Source organism: Protopterus annectens, chromosome 11.part0, assembly GCF_019279795.1.
Source record: "Protopterus annectens isolate FY-2018-M chromosome 11.part0, PAN1.0, whole genome shotgun sequence".
NCBI lineage: Eukaryota > Metazoa > Chordata > Ceratodontiformes > Protopteridae > Protopterus > Protopterus annectens.
Genome location: NC_056745.1, coordinates 640,100,313 through 640,121,755, shown reverse-complemented (window position 1 = coordinate 640,121,755; position 21,443 = coordinate 640,100,313). Strand labels below are relative to the sequence as shown.

The 21,443-nt window shown below is 42.1% G+C and overlaps 1 long non-coding RNA gene across 1 annotated transcript in view; it reads right to left on the bottom strand.

Annotated features, from left to right (window-relative positions):
• LOC122815527 overlaps nucleotides 1-21,201 on the bottom strand; it is a 307,270-nt gene extending 286,069 nt beyond the window's left edge. The window contains exon 1 of the long non-coding RNA XR_006366961.1: nucleotides 21,037-21,201. This is a non-coding gene — a long non-coding RNA (uncharacterized LOC122815527). The remainder of the gene's footprint in view (nucleotides 1-21,036) is intronic.
• Nucleotides 21,202-21,443: the final 242 nt, after the last annotated feature.

Here is a 21,443-nt window from a genome sequence, read left to right as displayed (position 1 = left end):
ATAGATTACTTTTATTTCAGAAATGCATGTAGATGCTCTTATTTTGTTAGCTGCTCAAGTTAACAATGTTAATATTAAAAAGGTGTCCCTTTTTTTGACAGGTATTTTTGCATCACATTTGGTCTGTTTTTCATAAAATTGTGGTTTTCTGGAAAATTAGTGGAAAGTCATTAAAGATTGAGTTTCAGATTTTATACCCTTCAGAAAATTCGTACTAAGCAAGATCTACTACTGTTCTATTATCTAAGTTAATAAGAGCAATATTTAAAAATTGGCCTTATTTTTGGGCCTGTGTCCCACTTCTAGTTCTATGTATGGCTTTTGTCAAGATTTCTTGCTCTGAAGTTGAGGTATGAGTGTCAGAGCCATCACTGTCAGCCAGAGACATTTCAAATTATGACATACTTATTGCACCCCCCCCCCCATTGTAGTGGCTCTGGATGTGTCCAAGGAAGGCAAGGAGCAGTTATGCAGTGTAAGTGTGTAGAGTATTCCCCCATCCAAGGTAGATCACAAATACGACCGTGGCTTTTCATCTGTCCTTGATTTTGCAGAATGTTCTGGTTTTCGATCAGATTTTTATACTGTTGATTTATGCTTCTTATTATTCAGGAACTGCATGCTGTCACAGTGCCTTGTTGCGCTGTTTTAAGTAGCCATGGTTTAATGAACATCAGGTAAGCTTGTCGGAGATTGTAAGATGCAAGTAAGCTTTAGTAAGCATATTGTTAAAGAATTACCAGCATTGAAAGCCTTTTCGTTGTTGCCATGCAGAGAATATTTACATAACTAGATAATGTATAAGCCTTGGGTATCGAAATGCATATGACAGTATTTGTAATAAAAGGACAGGATTACAGTATTTTCAGAAGCTCGTTACGTTTTATTGGAGACCAGTGTCTTATAGCAGTGTCTGTGTGTTAGTACACTTTTGTAGTTGGGTGGCTTTAATGGTATATGGTAAATAAGCATTGCTACCTTACTTAAAAGCCAAGCCCTGCAACAACTAGGTAAGCTCCACACTGAAGTCAAAACACAATAGCTCTGGTGGGTAAATGTACTCTGTAGTAATCAAAAAAGGCAAATGTTTGAAATAGCTACAGCTTATGTGCAAACACATATGTGCAAACACAATAGGTAGTGATGAAACAATGCTCTGCTAAAAATGCTTTAATATTCCACATTGCTGAGCTGCAGATCAGTTATCACTGGCTACCAGGATTTCACCCACTTCAGATCAAGCACGGTGCCGTTCAGTGCAACCTTCCCAGAACTAATTTGTCTGACCAGAATTATTTTGTTTGTGTGTATGAGGGAGGTAGCATACCCCTCAGCTGTCCAGGTTTTTGCAGAATGTCCAGATTTTGTGCCCCATATTCCTCCTAAAAAGGATTGAAGTTGCTAAATAATGAGACATTTCAGTTTTAGATGTCATATCATTTAGAAAAATGCATACTAACACAAATCCTGTTACTCTTGCAATTTTCTAAGTTGAGAGCCATATTTATAATCTGCCCTATTTATTTTAGGTTTTGTCCAGATTTCTTGCACTAAGGTTGAGGCCTTGAGGGTTGTGGTATGTTTGTGTGAGAGAAAGCAAAATGCTCAAGTTAGAGTTAGCAGGTGGAATTAAGTGCATTTTCAAGGAACTGAGTTTTAAGGGAAGCTAAGTTTACTGCTGCTCATGCAAAGTCTATTTATAATGTGCAACTGTTTTGTTTAGCAAATTGTATCTCTATTGTGGTATAAAGTTTTAAAGCTATGTTAGTAGCACCACAAGTAGAATACTTGCATCTTAATGGAGAGGCATGAGGTTCTATTCCTACAGCATGTACATCTGTATGCTGCAGTCCTGAGGATGTCCTCCTTTGGATGAGATGCCTAATAACTATGAACCTGTTTTTCAGCTTGCCATCCATTTTCTATTGCAATATACCAGCTTACCATTTTTTAATTTAACATAGGCAATTTATACTTTGACAGAAGCAGGCACTGAATTTGTAGATGAAACACTGAAATATACAGTTTTCTAGCAACATCTTCATTAGTTTCAGATATCTTTAATGTGGAATTATTCAGATTACTTTTACTTCGCAGAGACACTCAAGTGTTGCTGTATAATACAAGGGATATAATTCAATTATATATTATAATTAATACAATCAGGTAAATCAAATCTTTTGCATGGCCCTAACAGTGTGCAAGGAGCCTATTGCTTGAAAACAGTTCAAAGGTAAATAACCTGCCACTGGCCAGATGCTTTTTCTTTGAATGTGGGTTTCAATGCAGTTTCATTGAATGTGAGATTCAAAAGTAGAGAAGCTTTAATGCCAAGTCTGTTTTCATTGTAAGACTATTGCTTTTTTAGGTTTAGTAAATGTCTCAGTGTTTGGGCTATAATGTTTGAAATAAAAGTTGTAATTTAAATCCAACTGCCTGTAATCATTGTAGAACTAAAGCATAAAACAGTATGCACACAGAGATTTGAACAGTGTCTACGGCAAATGGGGAGAAATAGCCAAGTAATGGGACACTGGAATGGCTGTGTGGGCGGGGATTGGGGGTGGACATGGGTGGGGCTATGTTGGCAGGGGGCGGGGAGAGTTATGTGGGTGGGGCTCTGGGTTTGCACCCCCCTGCAAAAAATCCTGCGGGCTCCCTTGTGTATGGGCAGTCTATTCCAGAGTCTGGAGAGTCTCTGGGTCAGGAACCTATCCCTCCAGCATGTTTTGTTTATTGTGATGACAAGGTTTATATCCCTGGATTGTGTGGCTCTGAGGGATTGGGATTTCTTTAAATGTAGCATGTCCAACAGCTCTGGGTTTGACATGGCCTTGTATGTTGACCAGAGATCGCCTCGGAATAGACGATATGTGACAGAGTATAGCTGGAGTTTTTTAAGGTGGTTAGCATAGGGCATCTGCTTTAGGCCTGTGATTCTTTTAGTGAGGTATTTCTGTGGCCTTTCCAGTTGTTGCAGATGTCTTGAGAGGTACATACCAAATGGGGCGTTGTATTCTATAACGTGTCTAATGAGGGATGAGTACAGTGGGACAATGACCTCCTTTTTTCTGGATGAAAAGCCCTTAGTGATGAGGTGTGCCACATAGAAGGATTTTCTGACTGTTGTGGCGATGTGGTTATCGAAGGGAGACCACAGTCCACCTGTGTTCCTAAGTCTCTTATCACACTTTCGGTGTTTAGTGTTCTGGCACCTATGTGATAATTCATGGGTACATTTTTTTTCCCAAAGGGGATAAATAGAAGTTATGTCCTTACCATAACGTTCCATGTGGAGTGTTCATCTCGCCTTTGTTCTTACACATGGGTTCGGAGCCGATCTTCGGCTCCGTGTCGGCCGCTTGCAAGCTTTGCATCGAGAAGAAGCTCAAGATCACCTAATACCCACAATCCCCCTCTGCCTTTACCTCAGATCTAGTTTGCAAGCAAACCAGCAACCATAGAGAGCACACTCATACCAAAATTTACACAATCAAAGGATCATCTATATACATATATACATACATATATATATATATACACAAGTGTATCATACAAATACCACTATTGCAACTGCAGAAGGAGAATACTCCAGACCAGGCACCAAATTGAACGTTCTTCCTGAGGGTGGGAGGGTGGGAATGTAAGAACAAAGGCGAGATGAACACTCCACATGGAACGTTATGGTAAGGACATAACTTCTATATGTGAGAGTGTTCAATCTCGCCTTTGTTCTTACACATGGGTAGCGCCCTAGCTCCATGATCCTGAGGAACTCACGGAGAACGTTCTTGAGCACAGTGGAACCAAAGGTTGCCCTATCCCTAGAAACCCTGTCCACTTTGTAATGAGAGATAAATGTATGCGGTTTAGCCCAAGTAGCAGCCGCACAAATCGTGTCTAATGGTAAGCGAGCTGCGTGAGCCAAGGATGTAGACACTGATCTCGTAGAATGTCCTTTAGGTTTGACCGATAAGGTTTGATCAGAAGCCTCATAAACGTATGTGATACAATCAGTTAGCCATTTGGAAAGAGTTCGTTTAGTAACTGCTACACCTTTCCTGCTGTCAGCAAAGGCTACAAATAGTTGATCAGATTTCCTGTGATCTTTTGTTCTATCCAAATAAAACCTGAGTTGTCTATGGACATCCAATTTGTGCAACATATACTCTAACTTATTAGAGTGATTTTTGAAAAAGGTGGGTAATTCAATGGACTGATTAATATTATTAGTAGAGCAAACTTTGGGGAGAAAGGATGGATTAGTGCGAAGGGATACTCTGTCAGAGTGGAAAATCAAATAAGGGTGTTTAATAGAAAGGGCCTGAAGCTCAGACACTCGCCTAGCGGATGTAATGGCCACCAAGAAGAGAGTCTTCCACAATAAAAACTTCAATGGGCAAACTGAGGCTGGCTCAAAAGGGGGCAACATCAATTTAGAAAGTAAGAGGTTCAGATTCCAAGGTGATGTAGGAGTTCTAACTGGTGGTCTAATATGAAAGGATCCTTTTAAAAAAGCCTTACAAAGTCTGTGAGCCATAACAGGCGCACCACATTCTTCCACATGAAAGTTGGAAATGGCAGCCAATTGCACTCTTAAAGTGGCAGGAGAAGCTCCTTCATGGAACAATTCTGTTAAAAACTCCAAGATCTTGTTTAACGGAGCTATAACAGGGTCCAAATGATGTGAATTAGCCCAGAAGACGAAACGCTTCCATTTACTGGTGTAGGTTTTTGTAGTGGAAGCTTTATGAGAAGCCACTAATATATTCTGAACTGCCGGTGTAAGGGAATCAGACCTGGCTAGAAAGGGAAGGAGCAGCCAAGCTGCTAGATGGAGTGATTCGAGAGATGGGTGAGGAACTCCTGACGAGTGAGTCAGTAGATCTGGCTCTGGGTCCAGAATCCAAGGTCCCCGAATGCGGTGATGCAATAGAAAGGGGAACCAAATTTGGCGAGGCCAGAATGGGGCAATGAGGATTATCGTCCTCTGAAGGTTGTTGGCTTTCTGCAGAAACTTTGCAATCAGGGGAAAGGGAGGAAAAGCATACAGGAGACCCGGGGCCAATCGTGCACCAGCGTCTCTGGGGACTTCCCTGAGGGGTAATAGGGCAAAGTAGCTCCTGCATTTGGCGCTCATTGGAGACGCAAAAGATCGCAGGAAGGCTGGCCCCACTTGCGAAATATCGCTTCGCAATTGACTGTTTGAGGGACCACCGTGAGGCAACAGGATTGCTCTGCTCAGCCTGTCGGCTATGACGTTGGATGACCCCGGGATGTGCGTTGCGATCAGAAAGCAACCCGTGGACTCCGCCCATTGCCAAATTCTCATGGCCTCTCTGCATAGTTGATAAGACCTGGTTCCCCCTTGCTTGTTTATGTACCAGACTACAGACATGTTGTCTGTCTGAACTGCAATAGTCCCTAGAGGAAGAAGGGGAGCAAAGTGTTGCAACGCTAAAAACACTGCCCTCAACTCCAGAACATTGATGTGTAGATTATACTCCAGATTGGTCCATTCGCCTTGGACTGTCTGTCCCTGAAAGATGCCCCCCCACCCTATCAGGGAAGCGTCCGTGGTTATCGTCGCTGACGGTGTGGGTAGCACAAATGGTCTTCCGCTGGAAAGGTTGCAAGTCTGAAGCCACCAAGTTAGGTGCGATTTGCATGTGTTTGTAATCAGAATTTTGTGTGTCAGAGGTAGCTGTTGGAACGACCATTGTACAAACAGTAGCCATTGTAGAACTCTCATGTGCAGTCTTCCCAATGGTATCGCAATGAGAGAAGCTGCCATGAGACCCAAGACCTTTAGAACCAGCTTTGCTGGGGATTTTTTGGACGACAGAAGGAGAGAAATGTTGCTTTGAAGTGCGACTATCCTTTCTGGAGGAAGCCTTAGAACTAAATGATGCGTATCTAATTCCGCTCCTATGAATAAGATATGCTGTGATGGCTGTAGTAAAGATTTTTCGAAATTTACGGAAATTCCGAGGTGAATACAAAGTTGTAGGGTGTAATCCCTGGCCTGTATCAGTTGACGCCGGGTGGTGGCAGACAGGAGCCAGTCGTCCAGATATGGAAACACCTGGAATCCTAGGCGTCTCAGATGAGACGCTACCACTGCCATGCATTTGGTGAAAACCCTGGGGGCTGAGGTCAGACCAAAGGGCAGGGCTCGAAACTGGTAGTGACTGGCTCCCAGCCGGAAGCGCAAATGATCCCTGGACGTCCTGGCCATTTTGATATGGTAGTATGCGTCCTTCAGATCTATTGAGCACATCCAGTCGTCCTTCTGTAGGAATGGAAGGATCGATTGAAGCGTGACCATTCGGAACTTTTCTTTCTTGACAAAGGTGTTGAGGTTGCTTAGGTCCAGAATCGGCCTCCAGTCCCCTGTCTTCTTTGGAACTAAAAAGAACCTTGAGTAAGTTCCGAATCCTATTTGGTCCGCTGGGACTGGTTGGATGACTTTTTTCTAGCAGCTTTGAAATTTCTATAGCTGCTGGGTCTCGCAGATGGGGCGTACATCTGGGAGTTTTCTCTTTGGAATGGGGGTGGATAGGAATGGTATTCTGTAACCTCTGGTAACAATGCTTTTTACCCAGTTGTCTGTAGTAATGTTTTGCCAGGCCTGAGGGTATAAAGCTAAGCGACCCCCAACTGCCTCCAGAGCAGGACAGTCGGGCCTCCTCTCAGGAGTGCTGGAAAGGTTTTCCAGGGGGGGTATCCCTGTCACCTTGGTTTTGCGGACCCCCTCTGCCGCCAGGGCAGCGTCTTCCACATCTGCCCCCTCCTCTGCCTCTAGAGGGGGCATCACCCTGTGTGCCTGGGAAAGATCCTTGGGGTTTTCGAAACCACATTTTCCCACCACGTTGCCCTTTGGGGTACGGTCTGGAAGGGGTGGAAAAACGGACTCCGACAGCAGACAGAGTCTTTCCCTCCTGTTCACACTGGGTAAGGGTCTCTTTTACTTTGGGGCCAAAGAGAGTGGCACCATCAAATGGGGCGTTAGTAAAGGAAGACTTGAAGGCTTCCGCAAATGAACATAAGCGCATCCAGGATTGCCTGCGAAGAGCAATCGCTGAAGCTGCTGCCCTACTCGATCCTTCGGCTGCGTATGATATCAGCCTCATGGATGAGTTAACAATGGATGTAAGGGTATTTAGATGTGATGTAACTTTCTCTGAGACCGCAGCATCCGTAGTACCCTGGAGGATATCTCCCAGCTGTTTGACTAGATCCCTCTGTAAACGTGTAAAATGGGTCAAATAGTTCAGGGATCGCATAGAAAAAGCCGCTGAACTAAAAATGCGCTTCCCGTATCTGTCCATAGTCCTAGAATCTTTGTTAGGCGGATGGACAGATGAGGAAGATTCCGACATCTCCTTTTTCGTGGCCGCTGCCACCACCATGGCGTCCACTGGAACTCCCTTTGTGAGGTAAGCCTTGTCTTGGGGTGCAGTGATGTACTTATTAGGCTTCCTAGGGACTGGTTCCACCGTGTCAGGTGTCTCCCACGCCCTTCGAGCAATCAACTCCATTAACTCATCGAAGGGCGGAGTGACCCAGGAGGAGGAAGGGCGAGCACCGAATGCCTTCAGCAAGACTGACTCATCTTCAGAAGGGGGAAGGGACTGCCAATCACCTCTCTGCTTCAGGATCTCCAAGATGTCAGAAAAGGAGACATCTTCTGAAGGTGACTTTGGGGACCCTTCTGACTCATCCAAGTCAGTATCGGATGTCAAAGATTCTTGTGGAGAATCTAAGTGTCTCCTCTTACACAATCTTTTCCTAGGGACTTCTTCGGGGGGAGCATCCGAAGAAGCCTCCGAGGAAGAGGGGGCACCCTCCAGGGGTGGCTGAGACACTGGTGCTCGACGCTTGGATGTGGCCATTGGTGCAGAGGAAGATAACGGTCCTTTAAGGGGAGGAGAGGCTACTTCTACTGATGTGGTTGTCTGGGTAGACAACACCTTCCTCATGAGATCGAATGCCCCCGGGTCCCGAGTCGAGGAATCTCCTGGTTCCGAAGAAATGGGAAGAATCCCCGAAACAAGCACCGAAGGCATCGACCCCGAGGACGGAGCCGAATCGATCCTCGCCGAGTCCCCGAGAGGAAGAGTCAGAACCGAAACGTCGGTTCGACTCTCGGGCCCGGAACCAAGGATGGACCGTCGGCTTCGAGACTCCGGTACCGGATCCGACGGAGTCGAGGTGAACGGAGCCGACCGAGAAAAGGACGGTTCTGGCACTGAGGGCTCCACAATCAGTAGATCAACCTCTTCTGGCTCCAAAGACTGGACAGGTCTCGGGGGAGGAATGGATGGAGATAATGGAAGGCCTTCAAGTTTCGACACCAATTGGGTGGAAACCGAGATAAGTTTGGATAGGGCCGTATGTTCCAATAATTTCTGCACCACACGGTCCACATCGATGTCGGAGAGGGCTTTAGAAGAACGGGTCGAAGGAACCGAAGACGGAGCCGACCTCAACAGTGTCGGGGGAGGGAGCTCCATCACTGGTTCCAAGACTCGAGGCTCAGAAACTGACAACAGTTGAACACTCGGCCCCGAAGTCTGTGGAACCGGTGATCTAACTTTAGTCAAGAGCTCGGAGCCGATGACTTGGGCTCCGACGTCTTCGATTCCTTCGAGGACTTGGATGCCTGGTCAGAAGCATCCAGAGCCACCTGAAAGGAAGGTTTTAACAAACCTCTATCCATTAGTTTCCTGCGCCTATCTGTCATGACCCTCCCACTGAAAGAATGACAAATAGAGCAGTCTTCTTGCAGATGGAGAGGGCCAAGACAGTAGACGCAGGAACCATGATTGTCAGTTACTGACATTTTTTGCCCACATTGGCAACGCTTAAACCCCGATTTAGCCTTTTCAGACATGTCACTATAAAAGAGAGAAAAGTCAAATCCAGTAAAATAGTCAAGTCCGGTAAAATTGTCAAATCCAGTAGTGATAGTCAATCCGGTTGTCAAATCCAAGAAGGGGTGGTAGGCCCCGAAGAGAACTCTAACTAAGTTTTAACAACTTAACGGTACCGAGATTCCCTTAACCTTATCCACACACACACAAAATATCACTAAATAACTTTATATACTAAAGTACCAAGAAAAAATACAAGAAAAAAATTCTTACTCTTATCTCAGGTGCTCGAGCTCGACCCAGTGATGCGAATGCTGCAGCGGCAAACTAGATCTGAGGTAAAGGCAGAGGGGGATTGTGGGTATTAGGTGATCTCGAGCTTCTTCTCGATGCAGAGCTTGCAAGCGGCCGACACGGAGCCGAGGATCGGCTCCGAACCCATGTGTAAGAACAAAGGCGAGATTGAACACTCTCACATCTATACATTTCTTGGCATTGAGCTTGAGCCCATGGCTCTGGCACCAAGCATCCTGTTTAGTTTCTTCATCTCTCTGACAATCCCACTTCTTAGCCAACCTCTTCCTCTGTATCCTCTCCTGTACTTCCTCATTCCACCACCAGGTCTTCTTGTCCTCCTTCCACTGCCCAGATGTCAAACCAAGCACCTTTCTACCTATCTCCCTTACCACCTCTGCTGTGGCTGCTCAGCTACCTGGTAACTCTTCACTGCCACCCAGTGCCTGTCTTATCTCTTCCCTGAACTCCACCTTATAGTTATCCTTTTCCAACTTCCACCATTTGATCCTTGGCACTGCTCTCACTCTCCTCCTCTTCTTCTTGATCACTAATGTCATACTATGGCCACCATCCTATGCTGCCTAACTACGCTTTCCTCTGTCACCACTTTGCAGTATCCAGTCTCCTTCAGACTGGCCCTCCTGCATAGGATATAATCTACCAGTGTGCATCATCCTGCACTCTTGTATGTCATCCTATGCTCTTCCCTCTTCTTAAAATACATATTCACCACAGCCATATCCATCCTTTTCGCAAAATCCACTGCCATCTGACCTTTGTATTCCTTGCCTTAATACCATACCTACCCATCACCTCCTCATCCTCTCTGTTTCATTCACCAACACTCCCACTGAAATCCACTGCAATCACCACTGTCGCACCCTTGGGTACACTTTCCACACTTCATCCAACTCACTCCAAAATGTTTCATTCTCATTCATCACACCCCCAATTTGCGGAGCATAACAACTAACAACATTCATTATCACACCATAAACTTCCCACTTCATAAACATCACTCTATCTGACACTCTTTTCACCTTCAAAATACTCCTGACATACTGTTGCTTCAGGATAACCCCTACCCCATTTCTCCTCCCATCCACACCATCGTAGAATATTTTGAACCCGCCTCTGATAAATCTGGCTTACTCCCCTTCTATCTAGTCTCTTGCACAAACAAAATGTCAACCTTCCTTCTCTCTATCATATCAGCTAGCTCTCTCCATTTACCAGTCATACTGCCAAAATTCAAAGTTCCTACCCTCACTTCCACACTGCTAACTTTCTTCTTCTTCTCCTCCTGCCTCCAGGCATGCCTTCCTCCTCTTCTTCTCCTTCTCCTTTGACCAACAGTACCCCAGTATCCACCAGCACCCTGTTGGTTAACAGTACTGGAGGTGTTAATTTTTAATATGGTCCTTGAACGATCCATTATGGAAATCTGCATTGACCTTCTCCAAGATGGTACATTTAAAATTATGCCCAGGGGTATCCCTGATATGTTTACACAGGGCATTTGTTTCTTTTTCTTTCCTGATGCCATATAGGTGCTCATATATTCTTCCTTTTGACTTCTGTTCTGTTTTTCCAATGTAAAACCTGGGGCATAACTGACACAAGGCTACACAGACAACTCCAGATGCCTCACAGTTGTATTTCCTTCTAACCTTTAAGGTGTGCAAGTTCACCTTAAATGACTCCCCTGTGTAAATATATTTACAATAGGGATAAAATCCACACTTGTTCATCATTGGTTTATTAATCTTATGTCCCACTTTATTTTCGATTTTAAAAAAATTCTTTTTTGTCCCTTTTCTGTAGACTATTATGGATTTGTCTCCTATTATTTCAGCCGCTGATCTTTCTTCCTTGATTATTGTCCAATTTTTGTTTAAAATCCATTTTATTTGTTCACTCTCAATGGTGAATGTGGTGATAAATGAGCTCTTGTGTTCCCTCTCATCAGCGTGGGTGATGGGTCTTGGGTGATTATTGTCATCTAGAGTACTCTTGATTCTGGCTTAGAAATGGGGTGAAATACCTTCTTTCCCTTTTATTGATAACTTTGTACATCAGGTTATCTATAAATTTATAAGGATAGCCCTTTCTTTTAAACATTCCTTTAAGTGTCATGCATTCGTCAAAAAAAACTTCCTCAGTTGTAACCCTTCTGGCCACACTTACAAATTTACTTTTTACTACTGCCATTTTCTGTGCCACTGGATGTGCACTCGTGTAATGTAGGAAATATTAGAGTATGTTGGTTTTCAGGTAAATAGTCGCTGTGTATATTTTGTTTTCTATTTCCTTACTTATCAGTACATCCAGATATGGGATGCTCAACTCTCCTGTTTCATATGTGAACTTTAAAAAACTTGTCGCACTGTTGATGTAATTTATGAATTCCAGAATTTTTTTGGGTACATCTTGCCACACTATAAAAATATCATCCAGGTAATGGGTGTAAAACCTGCATAATTCCATGACACTGTTATTGAATAAATAATTCCTTTCCCAGTACACCATTACTATGTTTGCTACTAGTGACCCACATGGGGAACCCATTGCCACCCTTTTGTTTTGTAGGTAATAATTGTTCTCAAAATATATGTAATTATTTTCCAGAATCAATTTCAATATTGGGAGACAAATCCATAATAGTCTATAGAAAAGGGACAAACATGAAGAATTTTTTGAAATAGAATATAAAGAGTGACATAGGATTAATAGACCAATGATGAACAAGTGTGGACATTGCCCCTGCTGTAAACATATTTACACAGGGGAGTCATTTAAGGTGAACTTGCACACTGTAACGGTTAGAGGAAAATACAACTGTGAGACATCTGGAGTGGTCTATATAGCCTTGTGTCAATTATGCCTCGGGTTTTACATCGGAAAAATGGAACAGAAGTTAAAGAAAAAATATATGAACACCTATATGGCATCAGAAAGGAAAAAGAAACAAATGCCTTGTTTAAACATATCAGAGATACCCCAGGGCCTAATTTTAAATTTACCCTCTTGGAGAAGGTCCAAATAGGTAGAAGGGGAGGACATGGCCGGTAAAACTGGAATAAAAAGTGCTGTACTGGCAGTTAAAGCTGAATGCGGGACAATGGCCAGGTCTCAATAACTATCTCTACAGCCCCGATGTTAAACTTGAAAGCTTTTGCAAGGCAGCAAGATAGAGGAAGAAAACAGAGAGAAAAACATTGAACTTTTGAATATGAGTAATAACAAACAATACAAAACTTTATAACCATATGTTTTTATGGAAGCTTAAAATAGTCACAGTAATTAACTTTGGACGAAGTTGACTAGAGGTGAACTAATTTAAATGTATTATATTGAGGGGTTTCGTTCTGTGTAGATGAAGCATATTTAAGAAAAACAGTTTTAAGAAGTTGTTAATGGTTATTTTCTTTTTATCTTTTAAAAAAAAAAAAACAGTCTGTCCATAATAATATTATTAGTGAAAAATTATTGTTTGGGGTGTTTCAGTTATGTGTGCAAGAAGCAGCTTGAGTTAAATCTAAGCATTGGTATGAGCAGTAACATTCAGATCGTTTTTTAATTAATTGGTGGATGAGGCTTTGTGATCACATGATAACCTTTGATTTTTATTTAATGAATGCTGTCAATATAGTTTCTTTCATCTGATGAAGTTATCTCACATAACAACGAAAGCACTCATCTTGAAATAAAGTAAGCTGCGGTGTCCAACTGCTATCCCTGGCTATCGTGGTTTGTTTATATTACAGGTTTGTTCTTGGAGCTTTGAAGTTCATTTTACGTGAAGATATATATCTCTATAAATAGAATTATAGTAAACTGCAATATGCCAAAGTAGCAAGAATGGTACTAGAAAACAAGAAGAGACACAACAGAAAAGAGAAGACCCTGGCGCCAGCGAAAAGGGGAAGGAAGAAGAAAGTAGTTAGGGTCTTAATATTAAGCAGAAAAATTAGCTATATCCAAGAGAAAAACACCAAAAAGAACCCTCTTACAGCTCGAGTATCAGATCATTCGTCCTATCTCGATGACGGCAAATGAGATCTGAGGAGTTGGGTTGGAACACAGTAATCTGGGTAGAGGGAGGAGCTCGAGTTTAGTATCAGAAGCCTTGTAGATGCAGCTGAGTTGGATCAGAGGATTGGATCCTAGACCCAGAAAAGAATGAAAAGGACAACATCAGATCCAAGTGTTTCAGTTTGTATATCTGCTTTCTATGCACCTGTCATTGGGGAATATCTGACAATGGGTCTGAATCAGACTGAGAACTAAGACAGTATGTTCATAGGCACCTTGGAGATTACTAGGCTAATGGCTCAACAGGCCTTATAAGCCTAGCTAGTTTCACATAGATTTTACCCAATTTTCTATCCCTAGGGGAAAGATAACAAGGGTGAGCTAGTGGGGTTTTGACAATTTTTACAGACTGCCTCTGACTACTCTGAGTGAATTTCTGATTTCCCATCCATTGGTCCACATTGTGCTTGAAGATGGTCATGGAAGAGCTCTGTTTCTTGTGAATAGATGCCTGTTCTACAGGAGGAGTAATCACTGGGACACATATCTGTCTCTCAAGCATGATTTATTTATGTCAGAAATCAGGTTTAGATCTTTGGTGTGGGTAACCTTCGTTCAGTTAGCTTTGCGAATATGCAACATTTCCATCAGAGCTGGGTCAGAGAATGCCCTGTAGGTCAGACACAGATCACCCCCTCAGTAATCGTCAGGAAACTAAATACTGTGATAGGACTTTTAATTGGTCAGCATATGACATGTTGGTTATACCCTCTATTTTTTGTTGAGAAACCTCTAAGGATGCTCCAACTGTTGCAGGTTTCAGGCAACTTACATTCCAAAGTGTGCATTGTACTCGATTATTGGTCTGATGACTGCAAGTACAGTAGCACCATGACATCCTTAGATCTGGATGCCATTTCCTTACTTATAAGCTGAGCCACATAGAAGGATTTCCTCACAACCATGGAGACATGGTGGTCAAAGTTTAGATTACTGTCTATCTGAGTACCCAGATCTCTCAACCCTGGGTACAATGTGGTATTATTATGCACTTCTTCACATTTAGTTTGAGGCCATGGCTCTAACACCAATCATTAGTCTGTATCAGACCTTTCTGTACGCTATCAACATCATTTAGCAAGTCACTGATTGCCCGAAAGTTGCAGTCATCTGCAAACTTGGTCAGCCAAAGGCAATCTGCATTTGCCTTAAAGTATACCTCAAACAGGAGGTGGCCCAGCACTGAGCCCTGTGGTACTTCACTGTTAACTGGCCTCTTGCTGGATGTAAATTTCCCCCACTCTAACAATGCGCCCTATCGGTGAACCATTTGGCTTGGTGACATAGAGGTTTATGCCCACATCTGTCAGTTTCATCCATATTACCATAGTGGGGTATTGTATCAAATGCCTTGGCCAGGTCAAGGTAGGGTGTATGCACCATCTTACCCTCATCCAGGGCCTTGGTGACCTTCTCAAAGAAATTCACCAGACTGAGCAGGCTTCTGCCTTTCAATAAATAGTTTGGCTGTATTCTTGGTTTCCAGCCTTGTATGCCTTATTGGACTGTTTGGTTTGCTACATATCCAGAGAGGTCTATCATGTCTTACTTCATATAGTTCAGGGAGGTATGTCTCAGGTCATTCAAACCCAGACAGTTTTGGAGACTGTCTCTTAATATCAATGGCCAGGAGTAGACTCTGGAGCAGAATAAGTTTAAGGTCAGGTTGGATCCGAAAGGGGTGGAGACACCTCTTCGTTTGAGTGTGAGAGGACCTGATGGAAGGCATTAAAGGCTGAGGAAGGATCTCTAAAAGGTGGGATGGATAAAGAGCCCAAAGCTCCAGCCTTTCCCAGCTCTGAGGCAGACATTGAAGCTGAGCTGTCAAAAGCCGACGCTTTGAGAGGAAGGGACAGTTCCAACAACTTCAAAGTCAAACCCTCTTCCTGATCATAAGCTGTGAAGCTTCAACTCTGACTCTTGTCTCGATCCAAAGTGGATGGCACTATTGGCATCAACAAAAGTGCTCCAGGGATCTTCTGATCCAAGGGAATCCAATGAATGAATTCCAGTTCCAGTTCCAATTAATGAACTTGCAATGGGGTCAAACACGAGAAGGTTGGTGGTGAAGTTCTAGACTCCATCAAAGAGGATGGAGCCAGGAGGGCCCCATCTGTACCTGCATCCAGAGGAATTTCCACATAATGTTGATACTGGCTTCAGTGAGACTACTAGTAAAATGAGCAGACCTGGAATATGCTATTGGTAAAGCCCTAGAGCATTGCTGAAGAATAGGGGAACGGAACTGGGAACTAATCAGAACCTGAGTGAAAAGCCTGGCTTGAGAGGAAGAACGGATCTGTGGGTTTGTATCAGGCCTGCTGAGGCTGTAGGATCTAGGAACCATTTTTTACCTTTACCAATGCTCTTCTCTGAAGTCTTATCTTTAACAGGCTCCTCTGACTTGGGAGCTTCTTTGTCTTTTTCTTTCTCATCAGATGTTGCTTGAGAAACCAATGAGGACCCCGAGATGGATGGAAGAAGATCCTTTAGAATGAGCTTGCCTCTGAAGAACTTTGTAGCTAAAAGAACCACATGCTTTACATTCAGTTTCCAAATGTGCTACTCCCAAACAATAAACACTCAAGGGATGGGGGTCTTGAGGAGTGATTTTGTAGCCACACTTTCCACATTTTTTTGAAACTATTCTCTAAAATAATTGTTAATCCAGTTAGAGACTAAAGAGAACTAAGAGGAAAAAAATACCTATCAAACTTGAAAGACTGCAGAGATTATACTAACTATATGAACAGTAACAGTAATAAAGCTACTTAATTTTTTTATATAGCTAGCTATAGATATATAGAAGGGTTGGAGAAGAAACAGCAGAGAAAGAGAATACCAGGTCTGATTCTAAGATACATTGAAAAAAGTCACTTATCTAAAATGAGCTCAGAAACTTTGCAAGTGTCAGGTTGAAGTGGCAAATGAGATCTGAGGTAATTAGACAGAAACAAGGGAATTATGGGTAAGGGAGGAGTCACACCCCAGGATCTGAAGGTTTGAAGTTGCCAAGCCTGGATCCAAATCGGATCAGAGTCCCAAACTTTGAATCAGACAAAAATGGACAACATCAGATCATTAGTTATTATCTATAAACTCAGTAGCTAATAACTATTGAGTTTGTAGTTATCTTCTATAAATCAAATAGCTAATATCTATTAAATAGCAGCAACACTATCTGGAGAGCAAAAAAAAGTCATGTACTCACCATAACATTCCATCTCTGTTGTTCATTTTCATTCTTCCTCAACTGATGGGTTCAAATTAGAGACTTGGATCTGACTTAGTCACTTCTACCAAATCATCAGATCCTAGCACTCACAAGTTCCTCCCTTAACCAATAATGCCCCGTCAACCTAACATACCTCAGATCAAGTTTTCTGCTCCTAGATATGAAAGGACAACCTATTACAAAAAATAACAAAGGTAGAAAGAAAAGGGAAGCTGGACCTCAAACAAGTAACTCTTAGATCACTCCAGAAGAAAAAAGGAGGGGATTGGTTCATAGGTTCATAGATGTTTACTAGGCTAACGAACACAAGGGCCTTTTTAACCCTAGCCATGCATCCCAAATCTCTGACAAGTTCTGATACCCCTGATAAGTGTAGGCATAGGTCTGGGAGATCAATTTGCATTAGAGACATAGGTGCCAAACCAGGGATGAATTTCTGGTTTCCCATCCAATTGTCCAAGTTGCACTTGAATTGGGTTAGGAAGGAGCTCTGCTTCACATGGATTGAGAGCTTGTTCCATAGATGGGGTAGTCTCTAGGATACATACCTATCTCTCCAGTAGGTTTTATTTATATCACAGGCAAGGTTTAAGTCTTTAGAACTGGTAATTCTGGTGCTGTTTGTTTTGTGAATATGCAGGAGGTTCATCAGAGTGGGGCCTGACAATGTCCTGTATGCCAGGCATAGATCTCCCCTCAAAATCCTGTAGGAGACAGAACACAGGGATAGGGACTAGAGGCGGTCTCTGCATAAAACATATTAGTTACTCCCTGTACTCTTTTAGTGAGGAACCTCTGTGGACATTCCAGTTGTTGCATATGCCTGGTTAGCTACATACCAAAGGGGGCATTATACTCAATGATAGGTCTGATGAATGCCAAATACAGTGGAACAATGACTTTCTTGAACTTAGATGCCATACCTTTGTTTATAAGTTCCACAACATAGAATGATTTCCTCACCACTGTAGACACGTGATGATTAAAGGCTGGATTACTATCTATGTGTGTCCCTAAGTCCCTGACTACTGGGTTAGCTCTAAGGGGTGTGTTGTCAATATGATAGTTACCAGAGATGGATGACTTCCCAAAGGATACTATTATGCATTTCTTGGCATTTAGTTTTAGTTCATGGCTCTGACACCGGTTGTTTGTTTGTATCAGCCCCTCCTGGAGAACATTTGTGTCAGTGTGAGATTCAATGAAAGCTCATAATTTGCAATCATCTGCAAATTTAGACAGCCACAGACCACTGACATTGGCCTTGACTTCTGAGAATGCCAAAAAGGAGTATCCAAGGACTGATCCCTGAGGGACTCCACTTGTAACTGGCCTCTTTGTAGAGGCAGACTCCCCAATTCTAATTTCCAGGGTCCTGTCTGTGATCCAGTTGGCTATCTACCAGGTGACATACAGGTCTGTACCTAACCTCCTGAGTTTATCAACAATGCTTGAGTGGGGTATTGTATTAAATGCCTTGGCCAGGTCAAGGTAGGCAGTGTGAATGATTTTGCCCTCATCCATTGCTTTGGTGACCTTCCCAAAGAGTCTACCAGGTTGGGTAGACATGATCTGCCCTTGACAAAACCAAACTGTGTTGGGTCCAGTGCCTGGAGGTTTACTATATCTCTAGTGATCATCTCCATGATAATTCTTTCCATGGCTTTACGTATAAGAGCAGGGAGTTGAGAAAGAATGAAAATGGACATCACAGATGGAACACTATAGTGAGTACATAACTTGTTCCTAGAAATCAAATCCAACTTGTAATGAGCAATGAAAGTGTGGGAATTATCCCAAGTTGCAGCTGCACAAATATCATTGAAAGATACTGTAGAGCAAAAAGCTGATGAAACTGCCACAGATTTTGTGGAATGGGTTCTAGGAGGTTTTTGTAAAGATAATCCCAATTTACCATAGACAAAGGTTATACAATCAGTCAACCATAAGGCTAATGTAACTTTAGATACTGGACTGCCTAATCTGATAGGAGAAAAGGAAATAACTGGTTAACCTTCCTAAAGTCTTTGGTTCTATGAAGGTAGAAACAAAGTTGTCTAAGACATCCAACAAATGTAACACGCACTACCCTTTATTTGAAAAATTGGGAAAGAAAAATGGGAGATTAATGATTTGGTTAATATTTGATTCAGAAGCTACCTTAGGTAAAAAGGATGGGTTAGTATGCAATGTCACACTGTCTTTTTTAAAAATTAGATAAGGAGGTTTTAAAGAAAGAGCCTGGAGTTCAGATACTCTTCTAGCTGATGTTTTAGCCATTAGAAAAATGGTTTTCCAAAATAAAAATTTTAGGTCAGATTTGGCTGAAGGTTCAAAAGGATATTGAGTTAAGGCCTGAAGTATTATATTTCAGTCCCAAGGGGGAGTATGATCTTTTAATGGAGGTCTAAGCAAAAAGGCTTCCTTGAGAAAAGCCTTGCAGAATTTAGAAGAGGCTATTGTTAGGGTTGCCATCTTTCGTCGTGGCTAAAACCAGAGTAAAGCCACACCCCTTGCATCACCAGTAACCCCGCCCATCCCACCCCCTCTCCCTCGCACATTCCACCCATTTTGTGACGTCATAAAGACATCACCAGGTGGGGAACGCCCTCTTTTTCTGTTCTTGCCGTATGCTTTCGGCTGAGGTAGCTGTATAGACGCTAATTTCTATCTAGACAAGCTTGATGGATCCTTGTTCATCATCTCTTGGCACCTTTGTGGCTTTTATGTACAAATCAACCTATGAGTGCATCCTTTTCCTGGAATGCTGGACAGTTCACATACAAAGTTCTCTATTTATTCTATCAGTATACTTATTAATTCCACACTACCCACACACAAACGCAAGCACACAATTATGCATCTGTATTCTTCAACACTTTTCTGCAGAAGCCACCTTTGACCTAGGGTAACAGGAATGGAAATTTTATGTTTACCTTTGTAGACAGTACACCATTATACAAACATCGATAAGAATAAGAATTAAATAGCTGATCGGCCTTCTGCACAAAATGTTCACAGTAGCCAAGATAGTAACTGATTAAGAAACAAGAATGTTTGACCAACATAAGCAACAAAAATAAAGGGCGCAGAAATGGGCCTCAGAGTCGCCAGTGCCTGCTTTCTCTGCTAAAATGATGTCAACAATAATTAAATTTCTGCAAAGTCATGGGCTACAACAAGAAAACTGGTACAAGATGCAAGTCCAGCATCTGTGCCTTGTCGCAGGTGAGACCATAATTTATCCATGCGGGGCAAATAAATATTTAAAGACATACCAGGCCATTCTTCAATTCACCACCTAACTAAAGAATCACCTTGCTTCAATGAAACTTAAATCAGCAATAGGCCCTGCAATGTACTACATGAGTCACTCTCATCCACGCACAGCCAAAATAAAAGTAAACACTAAAAGCAAGTATTTCTATGTGCAAGGGAGCATACTGCATATAATTATAAGCCATGATTTTGACATATCTTAAACTGCCAAAGTCTGACCCTATGACACAAAAACAATGTACACCAACAGCAGTTCAACACTACCAACTTACAACACAAATGTAAACAATATAAACTTACTATCCTTTTAAAAAGAAAAACAAACTTACCTTTGCTAAATGGACCCATGATCTATATAACCGTGATATATCCAACCCCCCTAAAGAAAAGTGGGGGAAACCAACACAATTTAAAAACTACACTACTATATCTTTTTCTAAGAAACTTTCCTACTTCCCAGTCTCTCCATAGAATGTAGCAAAAATGACAGAAGCTTCAAATTTGGTGCTAAATAGCTTACGATGTGATGTCATTTAGTGTAATTCGAGTTGGAAGTAACTTCTATTTACATATTTTGTTCTATGAAATAAAATACAGATGATATATAAATATGTTTAATGCAATGTTCTTGTAAGATTTACTGAAGAAGTGACAAGGGTATTTGTTGTAAATTGCTGTCTTCTTAATTTATTGGTAAGACATTATACTGTGTCTGGAGTCTGGTTTTGCATGAAATTGGTAACCGGACAATTTAACAGAAAACCGGACAGCTGGCAACCCTAGCTACTGTAGAGTTATTTTCGCCCATGTGGAAATTAGAAATGGCAGCCAGTTAAATTCTAATAGTTAAAGAACTAGCTCCTTCATCAAAGATTGAAGCTAAAAATTCAAGAATCACTGGTACAATAAATTACAGGAGGAAGGAAGAAGAAAGTCACAACCAAAAACTCAATTAACCTATAATACTTGAAAAACGGTGAAAAAAATCTAAGAACACTAAATAAACACTCAAGAGTTAGGAATCCACATCTGAAACCTAATGGCTGCAAACAAGATCTGAGGTATTTTAGGTTGGCTGGGCATTATGGGTAAAGGGAGGAGCACGACAATTCCAGAATCGGAAAATGTGGTAGAAGGGGCCGAGTTGTATCCACGTCTCAGAACTGAACCCATCAATTGAGGAATGAATGAAAATGACAACAGCAGATTTACATTTAAATATTTCTAAACACCTTCAGTTTGTCAAGTACTCACTGTTCTTTATTTTCATGGGCCAGCTGCATATTAGCAGCATCCAATGTTTTGCGAAAATTACGTCTGAGCCGCTCCTGCTGTCTCTCAAGAAGTATAGCCATACGGGCTGTTTTTACGCGATGATAGTCCCACTCTGCCTCCCTTTGCTTCTCTTCTTCTTTCTGCCTCTGTGTAGAAAAATTTCACACTTGAATAGCTAGCTGTCATCAAAAGCCAAAATGTTGGCTAGGCAAGCTTTAACAATCTAAACAATGCCCTAATATTTTTATTCTGAAAGCACAATAATCTTGGCGTTGTACAATGTGCATTTGATGCCGTGATATGAGCAACAGTTTCCAAGTTATAAAGCTTTAAATTCCCTTACTGATAATAAAACTAAAATTAATCTAAAAGGCAAATATTTCCTT